Source organism: Anolis carolinensis, chromosome 5 (assembly GCF_035594765.1).
Source record: "Anolis carolinensis isolate JA03-04 chromosome 5, rAnoCar3.1.pri, whole genome shotgun sequence".
Taxonomy (NCBI): Eukaryota; Metazoa; Chordata; class Lepidosauria; order Squamata; family Dactyloidae; genus Anolis; species Anolis carolinensis.
Window position 1 is genome coordinate 93,755,343 of NC_085845.1, and position 15,148 is coordinate 93,770,490.

The 15,148-nt window shown below is 41.4% G+C and overlaps 1 protein-coding gene across 5 annotated transcripts in view; it reads left to right on the forward strand.

Annotated features, from left to right (window-relative positions):
• The window catches only part of sema3d (semaphorin 3D), a 374,840-nt gene that overhangs the window by 180,950 nt on the left and 178,742 nt on the right, over positions 1-15,148 (forward strand). Inside the window, exon 1 of one of the 5 annotated variants that reach the window (XM_062981841.1) lies at positions 5,332-5,352. The exons of the other annotated variants lie outside the window; for them this stretch is intronic. The gene's annotated coding sequence lies outside the window, so the exon portion shown is untranslated. Of the gene's footprint in view, positions 1-5,331; positions 5,353-15,148 lie in introns of those variants that run through there. 5 annotated transcript variants of the gene reach the window in all.

Consider the following 15,148-nt stretch of genomic DNA (forward strand, 5'->3'; position numbering starts at 1 on the left):
GGTGGCCGGGGTTTTTTTTTTTTGTGCAACAAGGAAAAGGGATGCGGTTACAGGGAGGGACGCAGACTCCTTTGGAAAATAAAAATTCCCAACATCCACAGCAAGGACTCTGCCCCAAGCCAATTTCCCCCCAACACAATATCTAACCGGCAACAACCAGCCACTTTGCCCTCTGAGCTTCACGGCGCGCGCGCGACCCACCCTCTCTCCTCAGTATCCCAACCCAGAGAATGGCTTGGCTCCGTGCGGAGGCGATTTTTATAGCAATTCTACATGTCGACGGGAGGACGCAAGCCCCCACCTTTTTTAGCCATCGTGGAAGACTCTGATTGGCAGGGAGCGGGAGCCATGTTAGGCTGCGCTAGGCTCCCGTTCATGTTAGGTTGCAGAAACAAATATATATATATACTAGCTGTGCCCGGCCACGCGTTGCTGTGGCGAAGTCTGGTGGTCTGGGAAATAAAGTATTGAGGAATTGGTGGTAGTTAAGGTCAAGGGTAAAGGTTTTCCCCTGACGTTAAGTCCAGTCATGTCTGATTCTGGGGGTTGGTGCTCATCTCCATTTCTAAGCCGAAGAGCCGGCGTTGTCCGTAGACTCCTCCAAGGTCATGTGGGATGACTACATGGAGCGGCGTTACCTTCCCGCCGGAGCAGTACCTATTGATGCACTCACATTTGCATGTTTTCGAACTTCTGGGTTGGCAGAAGCTGGAGCTAACAGTGGGGGCTCTCTCCGCTCCCCCAATTCAAACCTGTGGCCTTTCAGTCCAGAAGTTCAGCAGCTCAGCGCTTTAACACGCTGCGCCATCAGGGGATATTATTTCCTAAAGGTTGTGAATATACAATATTTCTGATTGGTTTTTTTGTTTGTTTGTTGGAGGCAAGTATGAATGCTGCAATTAGGAAAAATGATTAGGATGTAATGGCCTTGCAGCTTTAAAGCCTGGCTGTTTCCTCCCTGAGTGAATTTTTTGTTGGGAGGTGTTAGCTGGCCCTGATTGTTTCCTGTCTGGAATTCCCTTGTTTTCAGAGTGGTGTTGTTTGCGATATTTTATGTGCTTCTACTGTCTGTGGCCCTGAGAAAACAGAGGATTTTCCAGACTTTGATGATGGGAATACTTTGTTGGGAGGTGTTAGCTGGCCCTGATTGTTTCCTGTCTGGAATTCCCTTGTTTTCAGAGTGGTGTTGTTTGCGATATTTTATGTGCTTCTACTGTCTGTGGCCCTGAGAAAACAGGATTTGCCAGACTTTGATGATGGGAATACTTTGTTGGGAGGTGTTAGCTGGCCCCGATTGTTTCCTGTGTGGAATTCCCCTGTTTATTCTTCTTCACAGCTGTATAAAATGCACACTGAAGTGGATTATATGGCAGTGTGGAGTCAAGATAATCCAGTGCAAAGCAGATAATATAAGATTATAAATGGGTTATATAGCTGTGTGGAGGGGCCTTGAGTCTACACTGCCATATAATCCAGTGCAAATTAGATAATCTGTGGAAGAAGTCGAAGTGAGGCCTAAATCTGCCTGTCCCCTAACTGAAACCTGGCTGTCCCTTGGTTGCTAGGCAACCGAGTGGGCAGAGATTAGCCCTCTAAACTGGCAGCAATTGGATAAAAAAAATTATTGCTCTCCCTCTAATTAGGACTTTATTTTTCTTTTCTTTTTGTTGTATCAACCTTGAGGCGTGGATGATGGGTTGTGTTGTCAAATTTTGAGGTTGGGGGGCCTGTACTTTTGTTGTTTTGTGAATTGCCGTGATGCCATCACTCTTTTATATATATAGATATATATATATTTAAAAAATATTAAAAAAAAAATTTGGAAGGAAAAAAATTAACGAAATTTTTAAGACACAATTACAGAATGGGCCAACGATGGATCGTATTACATTGCCAGTTGCGCCCAGGGAAAACGTTTCAATACTCGTGTCAAAAAACGGGAACATAACGAAATTATAACGGTATGACAATTTTTACGACGATATGGACAACCCTAGTAATTACTGTATTACGAATTTAGCACCAAAATATCATGATGTATTGAAAAAATTGACTATATAAATGCATTGGGTAATCCAGAACCTTGGATAAGCGAGTCTTGGATAAGTGAGACTCTACTGTACTTATTATGTACTCGATGATCTGATAGAATGGCTTGCTGTGTTTATCCTTAGCAATAGAAAGTAGCAGTGAGGTTGTTACTAGGAGTGTAAAACCCACCTCATTGCTCAGTTTACTACTTGGTTTGTGGGATTTTGACTGTACCAGTAAAACTTTTTTTATCACTATACAGTATTTAAGATCACACAGAATCACTGAAGGTGAGGCTTAATTAATATAATACAAACTAGCCTCATATGATTTCCAAAAACATCAGTATGGTGTAATAATTTTCCCTGATATTGGGAGCTTTTTGTTTCCATTTGTATCTTAACTTTGTACCATTATCCAATAAATCCAACCTGGGGAGAGCATGCATGAGCTCCCTCTATCAGCTCCAGCTCCATGCGGAGACATGAGAGAAGCCTCCCACAAGGATGGTAAAAACATCAAAATATTCGGGCGTCCCTTGGGCAACGTCCTTACAGACGGCCAATTTTCTCACTCCAGAAGCGACTTGCAGTTTCTCAAGTTGCTCCTGACATGAAAAAAACAAAAAACAAACCATTATCCAATGGAAAAATGTCTCCTTTATTACTGCTAGTTACTAGGAACAACTGTTCCAGGACAATGCTTCTTTTCAGACGTTCCAGCTGCAGCTCCGGGGGAGAAAACCCTGGGATTTTAGTTCCCAGACCCACTCAACTTTCATGGCCAACTTCAACTCAGTCTCATTTCAATGGTGAACACAAAGATTGTAAATCTTGCTACTTCCTCCAGTGCCAACCATTCCATTAGGCAGAGACTCAAGCAAGACATAATTAGAAAATTGCTGAAGAATTTCTCTCTGTCTCTCTCTCTCTGATATGCCTGCCTGGTACTTTTCTAAAAGATATCCTCCTGCATTCAGGTGCAGTAGAGGACAGTGGCTCCTTGCCAGTGTTGAAATAAGATTCAGCTGTTGATCTGATTGGCTTTTGTACATGGAATGTTGCATTTCATCTGGGTAGCGGATCAGTGTACACTGGGGTACTATTGAATTTAATTAATTTAAATGTAATCTATTCTGAACAGAGATTTATTTCTGAATTACTGCTTAGAATATACTTTTTGTTGTTTTTGTTTTCATAGTAGATGTGTTTAAATTTTCCAGCTTGGACTTTCATGAGTGTTCTGTGCATCTTTGTGGAATAGTAAGCTTGCTTTGGGTACTAATAAAACATCCACTTAGAAAGCAATACCTAGAGAAGATCAGTAGATTTTTGAGATGGTGTCTATATACAAGCATCCCCTCTGGCCCCATTCTGATGGTTATTTCATGTTAGGCTTGTCAGATCTCAAGGTCTGGTCCTGAGTCTCCACTTCGCATGAGTTACTTCCAGACAGGAGACAAGGATATAAATCCTCCAGGTTTGGTTGGCTCATTCCAGGCAAATGGAAAAATGCTGTGTGCTCACTTAGGACTGCCCCGGTGGTGAAGTGTGTTAAAGCACTGAACTGCTGAACTTGCAGACCGAAAGGTCCCAGGTTCAAATCCCAGGAGCAGAGTGAGTGCCCGCTGTTAGCTCCAGCTTCTGCTAACCTAGCAGTTCAAAAACATGCCAATGTGAGTAGATCAATAGGTACTGCTTCGGTGGGGAGGTAACGGCGCTCCATGCAGTCATGCTGGCCACATGACCGTGGAGGTGTCTATGGACAACGCTGGCTCTTTGGCTTAGAAATGGAGATGAGCACCAACCCCCAGAGTCAGACATGACTGGACTTAATGTCAGGGGAAACCTTTACCTTTACTACCTTGCTACAATTTCCAAATCTTCATTCATCTGTTGCTGCAACTGGCAGGGAATCTATCCAATTATTTAGTTATTTTCCTCCCAGTTGTTGTGATGCTAGAGCTCACTTTCCATTCTTTCTGCCCCCAGATTTTGGTTAGAATCTAACCAGGCTTGATTAAATGTCCCTTATCCTATCTATTTAAGTATGAAATAATCCATTTTTTTCACATTGGCTTAAGAACATCTCTCCTAGATTTGTGTTTTAATTGGCAAACAGGAATGTTTTTTTTTCTCTGTTCATTTCTTTGTGTGCATATATGTGTTTAAATGACAAACCAAGAACAACTGTGGTTAGTGTTTAATGCATAATGCTGTATAACATCATCGAGGGCTGTAGCCAAGGGGGGGGGGGGTTAGTGGTTCAACTCCAGCCCCCCAACTTTCAGGTTAAAAAAACTGGTTTATCATGAATTCTAACTGGGTAACCGAATCTCCATGCTAATTCTATTTTTATCATGTCAAAAGCAAATTGAGAATATACTGCAAGCAGGGCCGGTCCAACATGGAGGCCAAAGTAAGCGCCCACTTGTGGCGCATTGTCCTTGGGGGCGCTGTCGAGGTGCCCCCGTGGTGGCAGCGGCGGTGGGGACCATCGGCTTGCTTGCCGCCGAACGAGGAAGGCCTTACTCTTCTCGCGAGGTCTCATGAGGTTTTGCGAGAAGAGCGAGGTCTCTCAAAGTCTCACGAGAAGAGCGAGGCCTTCCTCTTTCGGCAGTGAGCAAGTTCTCCAGCGGCCAGGGAGTGCGCACGCCACCCAGAAGGTGAGTCCACACCTTCTGGGCGGCGTGTGCGCCTCGCCCGCAGCTGCCACTGGTATGTGGGGGGGGGCACAATTTCGGGGGGGGGGGCACGGCTACTAGGTTTGCCTACTAGGCAAAATTACCTAGGTCCGCCTCTGACTGCAAGTCACTTCTGGTGTGAGAGAATTGGCCGTCTACAGAGACGTTGCCCAGGGGACACCAGGATGTGTTACCATCCTGTGGGAGGCTTCTCTCATGTTCCCGCATGGAAGCTGGAGCTGACACATGGTAGCTCACCCTGTCTCGCCGGTTTGAACTGTCGACCTTCAGATCTTCAGGTCAGCAGTTCAACCGGCACATGGGTTTAACTCATTGCACCACCACAGCTCCCTGGTAAATCTATGAGAAGCAAAAATTAAACAAGTCCCTCCAGAACTGCAAGCAGTATCTCAAGTAAACTTTGACAATTTATTCACACTGTCATTAATTGCAGAAATAGCTGATATAGTGTAAGCAACCAAGTTGGCCCACCCATAACTGGCAGCCAAAGCCTAAGGCATGGGGGGCGGGATTTGAAGGCCCTCATTAAGGAGACCAGACTTGGTGCAGGTGGTTGAAAGAGGTGGGCTTCAGGCTATTTGAGGCTACTCCACCCTCTTGCTGTGCTTCAGTGTGAGGTAGGAGGCAGGTTCGTAATGGGGCATTAGGCCTTTCCCTCCTTGCACCCTCTGCTCCCCTTTTACAGATAGTATAGTTCCCATTGCTATGCCTTTTCCCCAGGGATACACCTTACAATTTGGGCAGTTTCTTCCATTGGCATTTATTGGTAAGGATTTACCAGCAGACCATAAGGGCTGGGCTGGAGGTTTGGGTGGCTGCGCTACGCAGAGTTCCCCTTCAGAAGGATGACACATTCTGTAGGAGAGAAGGTTTGCCCTCCCAACCCACTTTAGAATAAACTCTTACCCTGTTTCCCTGAAAATAAGACATCCCCAAAAAATAAGACCTAGTAGAGGGTTTTGCTGAATTGCTAAATATAAGGCCTCCCCCAAAAGTAAGACCTAGCAAAGTTTTTGTTTGGAAGCATGCCTGGCGCCTGCCAAACAAAACACCATAGCATGCAGGGTTGGTAAATGTAAATAATAATAATAATAATAATAATAATAATAATAATAATAATAATAATAAATAATACATCACACAGTCCTAGACACTTGGGAAGTGTTCGACTTGTGATTTTGTGATATGAAATCCAGCATGTCTTGTTTGCTGTGTCATACAATATAATTATTATTATTATTATTATTATTATTATTATTATTATTATTTTATTTTTATACCCCGCTTCCATCTCCCCAGAGGGACTCGGGGCGGATTACATACCAGTTGTATATGGAAATAATGGTAGTAACAATAAATTCTTGACAGGAGTCACAGTTTGTCTGGTTTAGTTATGTTGGTTTGTGACGACAACTACTGTACAATATAGAATAAATGTTCATTTTTTTGGTTCAACAATGAATATGAATTCTTCTTCATAGAAAAATAAGACATCCCCTGAAAATAAGACCTAGCGCATCTTTGGGAGTAAAAAATAATATAAAACACTGTCTTATTTTTGGGGAAACACAGTAGTATGTTGTTGCCTGGATGAGCAATCAAGTCATGATTGCTAGGACACAGAGGAAGGTTACAGACATGCTTAAGGGATTGTTGTCTGGAGGGAGTCACACTCTCTCAGCCCCAGGAAGGCACAGGCAATTCTACTCATTAACTGTGCAATCACATACTGAGGCCGACATTTTTTTGCATGCCTCATGTTAGGAGTTAAGCTTTGGCCTCATGTTAAGCTTTTGCAAATATATATATATATAGCTCTTTTTTTGTTTCAGACCTCATGTTAGACTTTAAATCTTGCCATTCTATCTTGTTTTAGGCTTCATGTTCAGCTTTATAGCCTTTGCCAGTATATTAGGAAGCATTCATTTAAAGGTCTCCATTTTGTTTTGTCAGAGTTTTATATCATTTCTAAAGTGAAAATGGGTAAGTGATTGTAACGATCATGACCAATCACTGTATGGCCAGCAATAATCAAGCCACCTGCTAAAGATGGAGTACTACTAATAGAGACTAAGTACATTATGTTACTCAAGGTTGGAGGTTTGTGGTTTGAGAGAGTTTGAATGCTGAGCTGGAGTTGCTGGAGCTGATTTGTCCAAGTTGGAGTTGCCGGAAGGGTATTGTTGCTGCAACATCTGAAGAAGACGACTCTGGCATCTTATCTGAAGATAAGGACTTTATTGTTTACTATTCATTGTGTGGAAGCAGCTGAATAATCCGAGGACTCTGCTGTATTTGTAAATACTGCATATACTCGAGTATAAGCCTAGTTTTTCAGCCCTTTTTTTAAGACTGAAAAAGCCCCCCTCGGCTTATACTCGGGTGAGGGTCCTGGTTGGCTTATATTTGGGTCGACTTATACTCGAGAATATATGGTACATTTATTATTTTTCGCTATTATTATTGGTATTACAGTAGAGTCTCACTTATCCAACACTCACTTATCCAACGTTCTGGATTATCCAACGCATTTTTGTAGTCAATATTTTCAATATATCGTGATATTTTGGTGCTAAATTCCTAAATACAGTAATTACTAGGCTTGCTCAAATAATTCGATTTCCCCGTTACCCGTTATTAATTTGTTATTTTCGTTTGTTTTGAAGCAATATACGGCCTTGATTGTCCACACGTCTGGATATCGCGGTTTCGAATCGCAAGAGGCCGTTTTTTCTTATTTCTTCGTTTTTTTTGTTAGGAAAAAAAAGCTTTTGCAAATCACCCAAACTCCCACCATTCAGGCCCTTTCCTTTTGCCCCTCAGCAAAAGGGGCGTCACGGGCTCAGCCAATGGGAGGGGGCGAGGGGGAAGGAGGCCGAGGAGGAGGAGGAAGACGGAGGGGGGAAATGGCCGCCGCCGCCGCCTCGCCTCAGCTCAGGCCTGGTGTCTCTCTGTGAGGCGGGAAGGCGGCGGATGGAGCCGGGAATGGAGAGACCGAGAGAGACAGAGAGGGGCCCGGCGGTGAGGAGGAAGAGGCCCGGGATGCGAGGGGGTGTGGGCCAGGCCCGTCCTCGGCTGCTCCCAGGGAGGGAGGGAGGACTACGACTCCCAGGGGCCCAGATTCGCACCCTCCCTCCCCCCAATACAGGTCTCTCCATACCACGCTACATGAACTTGAATAGATACTGTGGTTGTGTTGTCAAAAGCTTTCATGGCCGGGATCACACTGTTGTGGTATGTATTCCGGGCTCTATGGCCATGTGCCAGAAGCATTCTCTCCTGACGTTTCACCCACATCTGTGGCAGACATACTCAGAGGTTTTGACGTCTGTGCGAAGCTAGGCAAGTGGGGTTTATATATCTGTGGAAGGTCCAGGGTGGGAGAAAGACCTCTTGTCTGTGGGAGTCAAGTGTGAATGTTGCAATTGGTCACCTTGATTAGCATTGAATAGCCTTGCAGCTTCAAAGCCTGGCTGCTTCCTACCTGGGGGAATCCTTTGTTGGGAGGTATTAGCTGGCCCTGATTGTTTCCTGTCTGGAATTCCCATTTTCTGGGTGTTTCTGGGAAGGTAATGGCACTCCATGTAGTCATGCCGGCCACATGACCTTGGAGGTGTCTATGGACAACACTGGCTCTTGGGCTTAGAAATGGAGATGAGCACCAACCCCCAGAGTCAGACATGACTGAACTTAACGTCAAGGGATACCTTTACCTTTACCTATACACACACACACACACACACACACACACACACACATGCAGGGACTATATATATATATACACAGTATATATCACACACACACCAATTTAACAAAGTTTCAGCCACAAAAACAAAGTTTCTGAAGTAGAACAATGACTTTCACAGTAAAGACAACCCAATTTAACAGGAAATAAGACTTTCAAACCAGGAACAGATTTCTGCAATTATTAAAAAATGGTTTATTATAAAAGCTATGAAAATTCTCCAAAAATCAGAGGATAAGGGAAACGTTCCAAATTTTGGTGAGCTATCAGTGTTAAATGTGTTCTACCACTGTACCAAGTTTGAAGAAGATCACTCAAAAAATGAGGGTGGGAGAGTCCTGTAAAATCTCCCCTCGTGCTGTTTTTTTTGGCCACTGCGCATGCGCGTCCGCCATTAACGAATTAATTTTGAAAATAACGAATTTTCATTAATTTCGAATTTTTTGGGGGGCAAAATTCGGAAATACCTTCAGAAACGAAACGCTGCCCCCCTCTAGTTTTGAAATGAGTTTAGAATCAAATTTTTCGTGGATCGATCAAGCCTAGTAATTACAACATAGCCTTACTGCGTGTTGAACTATTTTTTCTGTCAAATTTGTTGTATAACATGATATTTTGGTGCTTCATTTGTAAAATCATAATCTAATTTGATTTTTAATAGGCTTTTCCTTAATCCCTCCTTATTATCCAACATATTCACTTATCCAACGTTCTGCTGGCCCGTTTATGTTGGATAAGTGAGACTCTACTGTATTACATTTATTATTTTTCTCTATTACCCTGTTTCCCCTAAAATAAGACATCCCCAGAAAATAAGACCTCGTAGAGGTTTTGCTGAATTGCTAAATATAAGGCCTCCCCCGAAAGTAAGACCTAGCCAAGTTTTTGTTTGTAAGCATGGCTGCCGAACCAGAGCATGCAGGATTGGTAAATATACGTACCATAAAGTGTTGTACATGGAAATAATGGTAGTAACAAGAAATTCTTGACAGGATTCACAGTTTGTCTGGTTATGCTGGTTTCTGATGACAACCACCGTACAGTATATAATAAATGTTCATTTTTTGTTCAACAATAAATGTGAATTCTTTTTCATGTAAAAATAAGACATCCCCTGAAAATAAGACCTAGAGCATCTTTGGGAGCAAAAATTAATATAAGGCACTGTCTTATTTTCAGGGAAACATGGTATTGTTGCTACTTTTACATTTATTTTACTCTATTATTATTATTATTATTATTATTATTATTATTATTATTATTATTATTAATAATAATAATAATAATAATAATAATACATTTATTATTTCACTCTGATCTTATTATTATTGTTGCATTTATTATTTTACTCTATTATTATTTGTATTATTTTCCTGTATTTATCATTATTATTATTACATGTATTATTTTACTCTATTATTATTAAAAGGATACATAAGCACATTTACATTGAAGAAGATGAGAATAATGATTTGATCAGAGTTGGACAGTCTTATCTTAAATTTGAGCTTTATGCAAATATTCAAAAACATTTAAACTACTGATGCCTCAATTAATGTAATTTTATTGGTATCTGTTTTTATTTCTGAAATTTACCACCCTCAGCTTACACTGGAGTCAATGTTTTCACAGGTTTTTTTGTGGTAAAATTAGGTGCCTCGGCTTATATTCAGGTCGGCTTATACTCGAGTATATACGGTACCTTTATATAAACCTTTTCTTTGTTAAAGAGACAGTTTGTTTTGGGTATTCTCCTTAACCAGAGGGAAAAGCTTCCGAGGAAAGGGGGTTGCAAATTTAGAACCCCAATTGAGAGGCGCTGCATGTTTATACCTCATGTCGGCCCTTCATGCCTTTGGGCTGTTTTTGCCTCAGGCTGGGGCCATTCTGGCCATGTGGTCTCCTTTTGTATGTGAGAGGCCCTCCAGGTTCTGCCTGCTCAGGTTCATGGCCTAACAAACTAGAAGGCATCAGATCTAGTCTGTTCTGGAAGCTATGCAATTGTACTCTCTTGAACTCGGAGCAAGGTACAGACACACTATTGGAAGTATAAATCCTCATTATGTGGCCAACTGCCTGGCTAGGGGTGGGATTTTCACCTCATGCTATGTTTCATATTTATATATTCATAGTTATAAATATGTACAGTAGAGTCTCACTTATCCAACGTAAACGGGCCGGCAGAATGTTGGATAAGCAAATATGTTGGATAATAAGGAGGGATTAAGGAGAAGCCTATTAAACATCAAATTAGGTTATGATTTTAAAAATTAAGCACCAAAACATCATGTTATACAACAAATTTGACAGAAAAAGTAGTTCAATACACAGTAATGCTATGTAGTAATTACTGTATTTACGAATTTAGCACCAAAATATCATGATATATTGAAAACATTGACTACAAAAATGCTTTGGATAATCCAGAACGTTGGATAAGCGAGTGTTGGATAAGTGAGACTCTACTGTACTTACATTAATCATGGTGAATATCCTGGCAGTGTCTTTTAGGGCAGTGCTTTTGTCTTATGCCGAACCTCATCCATTTGGGGGATTGTAATCCCAAAAAACTCTTAAATGTTTGAAAACATACATAAGAAGCACAATGGGGCAAGAAAGACTGACTGGACTTGCACTCTTGAGTGTCCTCTGAATTGTATTGACAGGGCCTGATTTTTGTCAAAGTGTATTGACACAGTTTTCAAGTGTTTCTAACAGATGATGTGGAATTCTTTTGTAATGATAAATTACCAATTAACAGTCATTTTCCATTATTTTAAGACTTGAAACTTTGTAACTAAAATAGAAAAATGATTCAATTAAGTCTATATAAAATATATGAACCATACTATTAAAATTGGGCCCCTGGTGGTGGCTCAGTGTGTTAAAACGCTGAGCTGTTGAACTTGCAGACCGAAAGGTCCCAGGTTCAAATCCCAGGAGTGGAATGAGCACCTGCTGTTAGCCCCAGCTCCTGCCAATCCAGCAGTTTGAAAACATGCAAGTGTGAGTAGATCAATAGGTGAGTAGATCCAGCGGGAAGGTAACGGCGCTCCATGCAGTCATGCTGGCCACATGACCGTGGAGGTGTCTACGGACAACGCCGGCTCTTCGGCTTAGAAATGGAGATGAGCACCAACCCCCAGAGTCGGTCACGACTCGACCTTTTACTATTTAAATTATTTTGTGTTATGGAACTATTCTTCATGATTAGCTTTAAAAAGTTTCAAACCCCCCCCCCCCCCCCCGAAGTTTTTTTCTGGCTACGGCTCTGACATCGTCAGAGGCTATCCCTAGTTGTCAAGCTTTGCCTTAGAGACATCACATCCTGGAACACAACTGAACTGGCATCCCAGTTTCATGTAGCAAAAAAAATGTTTGGCAAGAACGTGTGGACTAAATTTGATGCTGTGTGGGCTGACATCTATATATATAAAAGAGTGATGGCATCACGGCAATTCACAAAACAACAAATGTACAGGCCCCCCAACCTCAAAATTTGACAACACAACCCATCATCCACGCCTCAAGGTTGATACAACAAAAAGAAAAGAAAAATAAAGTCCTAATTAGAGGGAGAGCAATAATTTTTTTTATCCAATTGCTGCCAGTTTAGAGGGCTAATCTCTGCCCACTTGGTTGCCTAGCAACCAAGGGACAGCCAGGATTCAGTTAGGGGACAGGCAGATTTAGGCCTCACTTAGGCTTCTTCCACAGATTATCTAATTTGCACTGGATTATATGGCAGTGTAGACTCAAGGCCCTTCCACACAGCTATATAACCCATTTAGAATCTTATATTATCTGCTTTGCACTGGATTATCTTGACTCCGCACTACCATATAATCCACTTCAGTGTGCATTTTATACAGCTGAGAAGAAGGAGCCTCATATAATCCAGTTCTGAGCAGATAATATAAGATTAGAAATATACAGTAGAGTCTCACTTATCCAATGTAAACAGGCCGGCAGGATAAGTGAATATGTTGGATAATAAGAAGGGATTCAGGAAAAGCCTATTAAACATCAAATTAGGTAATCGTTATACAAATTAAGCACCAAAACATCATATTATATAACAAATTTGACAGAAAAAGTAGTTCCATGCGCAGTAATGCTATGTAGTAATTACAGTAGAGTCTCACTTATCCAACACTCGCTTATCCAACGTTCTGGATTATCCAACACATTTTTGTAGTCAATGCTTTCAATATATCGTGATATTTTGGTGCTAAATTCATAAATACAGTAATTACTATATAGCATTACTGTGTACTGAACTACTTTTTCTGACAAATTTGTTGTCTAACATGATGTTTTGGTGCTTAATTTGTAAAATCATCACTTAATTTGATGTTTAATAGGCTTATCCTTAATTCCTCATTATCCAACATATTCGCTTATCCAACGTTCTGCCGGCCCGTTTATGTTGGATAAGTGAGACTCTACTGTACTGTATTTACAAATTTACCACTAAAATATCACAATGAATTTAAAACACTGACTACAAAAACATTGATTATGAAAAGGCAGACTGCGTTGGATAATCCAGAACATAGTATAAGCGAATGTTGGATAAGTGAGATTCTTCTTTAATATGAAATAATTACTAGGATAGAATAATGCAGAACAATATAATCTCTAAAACCAGGACAGTAAATAAACAGGGGAATTCCACACAGGAAACAATCAGGGCCAGCTAACACCTCCCAACAAAGTATTCCCATCATCAAAGTCTGGAAAATCCTCTGTTTTCTCAGGGCCACAGACAGTAGAAGCACATAAAATATCGCAAACAACACCACTCTGAAAACAAGGTAATTCCAGACAGGAAACAATCAGGGCCAGCTAACACCTCCCAACAAAAAATTCACTCAGGGAGGAAACAGCCAGGCTTTAAAGCTGCAAGGCCATTACATCCTAATCATTTTTCCTAATTGCAGCATTCATACTTGCCTCCAACAAACAAAAAAAAACCAATCAGAAATATTGTATATTCACAACCTTTAGGAAATAATATCCCCTGATGGCGCAGTGTGTTAAAGCACTGAGCTGCTGAACTTCTGGACCGAAAGGCCACAGGTTTGAATTGGGGGAGCGGAGAGAGCCCCCACTGTTAGCCCCAGCTTCTGCCAACCCAGAAGTTCAAAAACATGCAAATGTGAGTGCATCAATAGGTACTGCTCCGGCGGGAAGGTAACGCCGCTCCATGTAGTCATTCCACATGACCTTGGAGGAGTCTACGGACAACGCCGGCTCTTCGGCTTAGAAATGGAGATGAGCACCAACCTCCAGAGTCAGACACGACTGGACTTAATGTCTGGGGAAAACCTTTACCCTTGACCTTAACTACCACCAATTCCTCAATACTTTATTTCCCATACCACCAGACTTCGCCACAGCAACGCGTGGCCGGGCACAGCTAGTCTCTTTATATAATGAAGGCTTCTACTCCCTGCCTGCTCCTCAGATCTGCTCTGTGGGTTCAGTCCTACTCCGTAGCTGATTTAAATCCCATGAAGGGGCATAGGCTATGGAAATTCAGTGTATCAATTGTATCTTTTCTATCTCTGGTAGAAAAGCATCATTGAATGCTGCCATGTGGAATAATGAATGCTAAGAAAGCTTGGGTTGATGGGTGTGGGGATTTTATGCGTGTGTGGCTATTCAGTATTATCTGTTACACATTTAGTCATCTAAGATCTCATAAAATGAGAGAAAACATTTTTACTACTCCTGTAGATCTTTATCCTCAAGATGTTTCAATTATTGCAGCCTTTTTAAGTGACTCTTTGGAATGGTCTGTAAAATAAATGTATGTAAGTCCCTCCCCCCAATACTTTGATCTGAAAAGAGATAACTACCTTCACTTAAATAATTCAAAGGAAAGATTTTAGCTATGTTTGGGGTGCTTGCCTTTTACTTGATTATTGTGTCCCCACATTTAAAAGACCTGGAGTTGATTAAATTTGCTTTTGTGCGTTGGAAAAAAGTTCTGTTATGTTGTTCTCAATTGCAGATGTGGCACGGAGACAGAGTTATTAACTTTTGTTCTGGAAAACAGCAACAACAGCAAATCTGCTAATGTGTGTCTGTGCTGTCAAGTTGCCTGTCAATTTATGCCAACCTTGTGCATTTTTGTAGGTTTTCTTTAAGCAAGGGATACTTAGAGGTATTTACTAGATCTTTCCTTTGAAATATAACCCACAGCACTAAAGGTGTGTGCATCAGATTTTGGGATATCTGTCTAGGACCGGGGTGCTTAACCTTTTTTATTATTATGCCTCAGACCTCTTTGGCAGGTGAAAATCCTCCTCAGAATTCAGCAGCAGATAGTTTTATGAGATTCAGCACTGGCATGTCTTTAAATTAAAAGTTATGATTATGCAAAATTACATTTTACAACTTTCCACATTTTCGATACCTGATAACTTAAGACAATGCAATATCTGTTCAGAGAAGTGGTTCTCAACCTATGGGTCCCCAGATGTTTTGGCTTCAACCCCCAGAAATCCTAACAGCTGGTAAACTGCCTGGGATTTCTGGGAGTTGTAGGCCAAAACGCCTGGGGACCCACAGGTTGAGAACCACTGAGGGTCATTTTCGTCAAACATTTAGAAATCTGGATTTTTCTATGGAACTTGTACTGCACCCAGAACATGCTAATC